The sequence below is a fragment of the Salmo salar genome, chromosome 02 (assembly GCF_965601325.2).
Source record: "Salmo salar chromosome 02, fSalSal1, whole genome shotgun sequence".
NCBI lineage: Eukaryota > Metazoa > Chordata > Actinopteri > Salmoniformes > Salmonidae > Salmo > Salmo salar.
The window spans coordinates 87530442-87538026 of record NC_138292.1 but is presented as its reverse complement, the minus strand read 5'-3'; the positions used below and the strand labels follow the sequence as shown (position 1 = coordinate 87538026).

The window sequence follows — 7585 nt, the reverse complement described above, 5'->3', positions numbered from 1 at the left end:
ATAGGAAAAAACAAATAGAAAACAATGAAAATAAACAAATATTTACCACAACAAACACAAGATAAAAAAGATTCACTGAAAGACTAATAAACATTCTAAGGAAATGCCATAGATTAAAATATTAATTGGATGCAATATCCAACCCAAAATATGAGCTTGTTTTACTACATTGTTTGTTGTTACGTTCCCCAGCAAGAAAACCAGAAATGTCCCTTAAACAGAAGAGGAACTAACAAAGAGTCATTGACAACAACCACAACTAAACAGGTGGTGTTTTAGGAGGGGCTCTGAAAGACACTATGGGGGTGTCCACTGAAAGGTGACTAGTAACAACAACTGGGACCTAAAAGTCACCCACCATGAGACCTACTAAATCTGCCCAACAAGAGGCAAACAAAATAAAAAACCCACACCAAACTTAAAGACAAGAAGCAAACCAAAAAGGTGGAGCAACTAAAGGTGTTGACTCTCCACATCTATCAAGACAACTGGAGCACTGGGCCAGACACTCTTAAATAGAACCTGGACCAGCTCAGGTGAAACACCTTCCCACTAACGAGATGGACAAGCCAGCACAGGTGTAACACATACTAACTAACGAGGTGACACCAATCAGTGCGTCCTACGTGCTAACGGAGCTAGACGGGCTAACGAGCTAGACGGGCTAACGAGCTACACCTGCTAACGAGCTACACCTGCTAACGAGCTACACGTGCTAACGAGCTACACGTGCTAACGAGCTACACGTGCTAACGAGCTACACCTGCTAACGAGCTACACGTGCTAACGCGCTACACGTGCTAAAGTCCAACCTCAAAACATAAATGGAAAATCCAAAGCCTGTAACACCTTCCCCCTTAAGACAACAAATATATCCTATATTTTTGTTGGACAATTTGCTCACTACCAACAGAAAACGTACATTTCACATTATGATCAACTACAATGCTTCACAATATAAACATGGTGTCTACTGGCTGTCAACAATTAAAAACAAGAAGAAAAAACCCAATTTCTAAATATATATAATATATATTTTTTAAACTCAACAATTAAAAACAATAATTTTGTATATTTTTTCCCCCCACTAGCTTCTAGAACTCTCATCTTCCTAAAACTCACTACCTTCTAGAACTCTTGTCCCCTTGGAACAAGCCCAAACAAAACTCATCTCCAATACTGAAAAACATGCAGTCAAAATAAATTGTGATCCATGGCAACACACTGGCTAAATGCTAAACACAAATGTTTTTGACTGCCCACCCTTGAGACAATCAGCAACCTTACCACAGACATGTCTAATTTCAAGAGGAAACTCCTGCAATATCCGTAGTAACTTTCCAACTCACTGCGGAGCTTCTCTCTCTTTTCCGGGTTCACTAGATAGGCATGTTGTAGGATCGGGGCCCAGTCCCCAATGTCATGCTCTAGTACATTTGGGTTGGCACATCTGAGAATGAACCCGATATTCTAAAAGCAGGGCAATGTCAATATAATTGTACCCCAAAATTGTCAGTTGGTTGCATAAAGAATTCGGATTACTAAATGTTACATGAATTGTAAATATGAAATATCAAAACCAAATGTACACCCCTTTGTGAATATGTATTGGCAATAATTATCTTAATGGTGAGGCATGGAATAATAAAACATGTATCTTATGTCAGGCTGAATGTTTGAAATATGAGGTGATTTGAGTCATACTTCTTCAGTAGTGGAATAAAGACAATTAGCATTTGGATTTTGTAAAGAAATGCTGGAGTGATGTAGGATTGTTAATAAAATTGATTATAGACCAATTTATTATACTGCGTCCATGTGTATAGGCTGCAAGTACGTTGAAATTAAGTTGTTTTCAAGTCATTGAAAAAAAAAAAAAACGACCAGAAAGACATCTTTTCAACTTTCAACTAAAACCGAACGTATATCGGATGTCGGGCATAGTCTCCTTTTCAACGTCTTTTCAATGACATTTTGCTAAATGGGAACAGCGCAATATCAAAACACAGTTTCAACGTGTCTAAATCAATAACCAATATGCAGAAACAATTTGTGATATATTGAAAACCTATACATTCTATAGTGTTGCATGAAATTCAAGTGGGTCACCAACGTGGTAAATGTAACAACTCTTTTTTTGTTAGTCACTTTTTGTTGAATCTCATAAATAGTACTCTTTCAATTGTTCCCCTGAGGATAATATAAATAGAACAGTAATACTTATGTCATGCAATAAAATGCAAATTATTTACTTAAAAATCATACAATGTGATTTTCTGGATTTTTGTTTTAGATTCCGTCTCTCACAGTTTAAGTGTACCTATGATAAAAATGACAGACCTCTACATGCTTTGTAAGCAGGAAAACCTGCAAAATCAGTGTAACAAATACTTGTTCTCCCCACTGTATATCTGTCCTACCCTGTCTTTCTAAGGTCTTCGAAAGCCAAGTTAACAAACAGATTACCGACCATTTCGAATCCCACCGTACCTTCTCCGCTATGCAATATGGTTTCAGAGCTGGTCATGGGTGCACCTCAGCCACGCTCAAGGTCCTAAATGACATCATAACTGCCATCGATAAGAGACATTACTGTGCAGCCGTATTTTTCAACCTGGCCAAGGCTTTCGACTCTGTCAATCACCACATTCTTATTGGCAGACTAGACAGCCTTTGTTTCTCAAATGATTGCCTCGCCTGGTTTACCAACTACTTCTCTGATAGAGTTCAGTGTGTCAAATCGGAGGGCCTGTTGTCCGGACCTCTGGCAGTCTCTATGGGTGTGCCACAGGGTTCAATTCTCGGGCCAATTCTCTTCTCTGTATACATCAATGATGTTGCTCTTGCTGCTGGTGATTCTCTGATTCACCTCTACGCAGACGACACCATTCTGTATACTTCAGGCCCCTCTTTGGACACTGTGTTAACTAACCTCCAGACGAGCTTCAATGCCATACAACTCTCCTTCCGTGGCCTCCAACTGCTCTTAAACGCAGGTAAAACTATATGCATGCTATTCAATCGATCACTGCCCGCACCTGCTCGCCCGTCCAGCATCACTACTCTGGACAGCTCTGACTTAGAATACGTGGACAACTACAAATAACTGGGTGTCTGGTTAGACTGTAAACTCTCCTTCCAGACTCACATTAAGCATCTCCAATGCAAAATTAAATCTAGAATCGGCTTCCTATATCGCAACAAAGCCTCCTTCACTCATGCTGCCGAACACACCCTCGTAAAACTGACCATCCTACCGATCCTCAACTTCGGTGATGTCATCTATAAAATAGCCTCCAACACTCTACTCAACAAACTGGATGCAGTCTATCACAGTGCCATCCGTTTTGTCACCAAAGCCCCATACAGTACCCACCATTGCGACCTATACGCTCTCGTTGGTTGGCCCTCGCTTCATACTCGTCGCCAAACCCACTGGCTACAGGTTATCTACAAGTCTCTGCTAGGTAAAGCCCCGCCTTATCTCAGCTCACTGGTCACCATAGCAGCACCCACTCGTAGCACGCGCTCCAGCAGGTATATCTCACTGGTCACCCCCAAAGCCAATTCCTCCTTTGGTCGTCTTTCCTTCCAGTTCTCTGCTGCCAATGACTTGAACGAATTGCAAAAATCTCTGAAGCTGGAGACTCATATCTCCCTCAATAGCTTTTAGCACCAGCTGTCAGAGCAGCTCACAGATCACTGCACCTGTACATAGCTCATCTATCTACCTACCTCATCCCCATACTGTATTTATTTTGCTCCTTTGCACCCCAGTATCTCTACTTGCACATTAATCTTCTGCACATCTACCATTCCAGTGTTTAATTGCTATATTGTAATTACTTCGCCACCATGGCCTATTTATTGCCTTAACTTACATCATTTGCACTCACTGTATATAGACTTTGTTTTCTTTTGTTCTACTGTATTTTTGACTGTATGTTTTGTTTATTCCACGTGTAACTCTGTGTTGTTGTATGTGTCGAATTGCTACGCTTTATCTTGGCCAGGTCGCAATTGCAAATGAGAACTTGTTCTCAACTAGCATACCTGGTTGAATAAAAAAAATGTATATACTGTATTCTAGGCCTATAAATGTGCCAATTTGGGATGTCTGATAACATTTGATTGTCTTAATGCACCACCACTAATGAGTTGTGGAGCTTCTCAAATACACTTTTTCTTCACCTCAAAACAGCAAGTGAACAAAGTCTAATCAAAATCAATTGCGAATGACAATAGTTCCTTAAAGTATTTTAGTAAAAGATTTCCAGCTCTCGCCCTTTCGATAACCACTCGGCATAAAAGGGAAAAATGTAATCCTCTGATCCAGTAGAAATGTCATAAAATACCTGATTACTTCTTATTCTTTGCACAAATAGCCGACAGCTGTGTCTGTCCCAAACTCACTGGCCGGGAAACTCTGAGGGCACAGAATATTTTATACAGTGTTGCAAGCTTGTTATCACAAGTTTCGGGCCGACCCAGTTGATAGTTCATTTAAGTTCGTTGTACAGGCCATGTGCAGCCAATGTGATTTTTAGGATATTTATTTTTTACCTGCAGAATGCAATGTTTTATTATTTATTTAACTTTTATTTGTTGGCTTTATGTAGGCTATTTTTATTTTACATAGTTGGCAATGACAATAAAAGTTACTTTTAGATTTGTATAATTTTCATTTAGATTGTCTGTGATTAATCTACATTCTATGATTTTGAGATACTATTCTAAATTAAATTAAACTGTTCCATGAAAATGTGCATATTAAAATCATAACTGGCCCACAGATCAGTAGAAATGGTCAGATAAATTGGCCCTCCAACTGGAAAAGGTTGCCGACTGCTAGTGTAGCGTATTACCGGAAACTTCAGAATTTCTCTCTCTTCTGGTTAGGTCTCTGGCTCCCTCCAGTCATTTGTGTGTCTTATTTAATCAAACAGCTTAAGCATCAGACCAGTTCAGTACATACAGTTTATTTTATAAAAACACATGGGGTGATTGGTAGAAAGAACAGATGACTCTTGGTTGACCAAGATGTATGTTAGTTGGGGACAGCACTAGAACATGATTTTGGGGCTCCAGAGTGGCGCAGCGGTCTGCATCTCAGTGCTTGAGGCGTCACTACAGACACCCTGGTTCAAATCCAGGCTGTATCACAACCGGCCGTGATTGGGAGTCCCATAGGGCGGCACACAATTGGCCCAGCGTCGTCCGGGGTAGGCCTTCATTGTCAATAAGAATTTGTTGTTAACTGACTTGCCTAGTTAAATAAAGGTTACATTTAAATAAATAAAAAGTGTTTTATGACAAACCAATTCATGAATGTAATTGAATCTAGGTATGTCTTGCCTTTAATGTAATGGCATGAAAAAAAAATTGGCTGAATATTATACAATGACTTATCAGGAGCTCTAATAATTTGCCTCCACAGGAAATCTACACTGGCAATTCTAGAATATACTATATAGCCTAGAAACCTGGTTAAACTATCATTATGACATCATGGTTGAATTCTAGAATATACTATATATCCTAGAAACCTGGTTAAACTATCATTATGACATCATGGATGAATTCTAGAATATACTATATAGCCTAGAAACCTGGTTAAACTATCATTATGACATCATGGATGAATTCTAGAATATACTATATAGCCTAGAAACCTGGTTAAACTATCATTATGACATCATGGATGAATTCTAGAATATACTATATACCTAGAAACCTGGTTAAACTATCATTATGACATCATGGATGAATTCTAGAATATACTATATACCTAGAAACCTGGTTAAACTATCATTATGACATCATGGATGGCTAGTCCTTGTATTCAGAGTGTGGTGAATTCAGGGGGTAGCCCTGAGCTGAACTCAAACCTGGGTCCACTGACTGTCAAGTCAACACCTTATAACTGTTACGCCAAGATGTCTGAACTTCATGACGAGGTCGCTAGGTGTTGGGTTACGGTTGCTACAATAGCTTTCTCTATGAATTTGAGAGTGGTTACATTTCTCCTTCCCCCATCCCTCAGCTGTTAACCAAACCAAGTCTCTGGGCAGCCATTTTGTTGCTGTTTAAAAAACCCACACAACCCAGCAATCTGCAGTTGAAACAATAACAAATCTGTCATTCCACCACTGTTTTGGTAATAAGATGATGATGATGGGGTTGCAGAAATGTAACTACTTTCAAATTCATAGACAGACCTATGGATGCAAGGACTGACCATCCATGATATCAACATTATAGTTTTAACCATGTTGAGGCTATACTGTGTTGATTTACATTGTTTCTAAACATTGGAGTAAAAAAAGCTTATTTGGGGTTCTGATGGGGTAAAACAGTTGAACTAAGCTCATGAGGCATGTGTTATATTCTTCACATCAGTTCAACAACTGCAGAGTTTGTGCCTCTGTATTTAAGACAGTACTTACTAGTGTTAATCAGGGTCCGTTCATCGTTAGAACCATTGGACGCCTTAAGATGCGTTTGGGAAACCGGGCCCAGATATCCAGTTTCCTCCTCTTCTTCGATGTAACAGTCATCTCCCCCTCCTCCTCTTTCACTCTGAACGTGTCTTCCTCTTCTTTCACTGTAACGTCTTTCTCTTCTTCAGAACAGAAAAATACATGTTTTGTCATACCCGTGGTATACGGCCTGATATAGCACGGCTGTCAGCCAATCAGCATTCAGGGCTTTAATCACCTATTTTAAAATGTAGCTTTAACATTATATTATAACAAATTCCTACAGTACAGAACAACATTTAAGTATAGAATTTCAGTAGCATGCTGCTTTAAAACCACACATTCGTTCAAAAACTTTGGAGACAGTACTTACTAAAGGTAATCAGATCTCCTGACTCCTCTGTCAATATGACAGTTCTCTCTCCCTCTTTCTCCTCCTTCACTTCAAAAACTGCATACTCCTCTTCTTTTTCTGTAACATCCTCCTCCTCTTTCACTCTGAACGCATCTTTCTCTTCTTCTTTCACTGTAACAGCCTCCCCCTGTACTTGTTTTTGTATTGAAACAGTCTCATCTTCCACCTCCTCTTTGACGAGAACTTATTTCTCCGTCCAGCAGATCTCTTCTTTAGCAGGAGGAGAGTAGCTTAGTGAACTCATGGTCGGGGATGTTATCTAGCTAAGCTAATGCTAACTTAACCAGCCCGCTAGCTGACTAATATCAACAACACCGTAAATATTAAATTAAATCTGATATACACTAAAGCGTCTAAAGAGCTTTATTGGTTCGGCTATTTTGTCTAGCAAGCTTCCGAGGTGGCTGAATAACTGTTGCTGATGTTGAAAGAAGCGTTCCGTCTACTAGATTATACGTCACACCAACAGCATCGCCTTAAATTCCCACACCGCCATCTGCTGACTGGAGTGGGTAACGCAGTTGAGTGAAATGTATATTTAATTTTCAGACAACAAGTTAAAGTGTAGGAAGCATTAGTTTTGAAAATAATACCTGCTTGCTCCTTCTTGTTTTGACAACTTTTCGGTAGGGATGTTACGTTTTATGCGTCCAAATCGCTAAGCAGTATACTTCAAGCAGTGTACCGATGC

The 7585-nt window shown here is 39.6% G+C and overlaps 1 long non-coding RNA gene across 1 annotated transcript; it reads right to left on the bottom strand.

The window, feature by feature from the left end:
- Window positions 1-4958: 4958 nt before the first annotated feature.
- LOC145864346 (uncharacterized) lies at window positions 4959-7342 on the bottom strand. The gene is made up of 3 exons (XR_014382917.1): window positions 6853-7342; window positions 6447-6622; window positions 4959-5228 (listed from the first exon to the last, which is right to left on the bottom strand). It is a non-coding gene; the product is annotated as an uncharacterized LOC145864346 (long non-coding RNA).
- Between the last annotated feature and the right edge of the window lie 243 nt (window positions 7343-7585).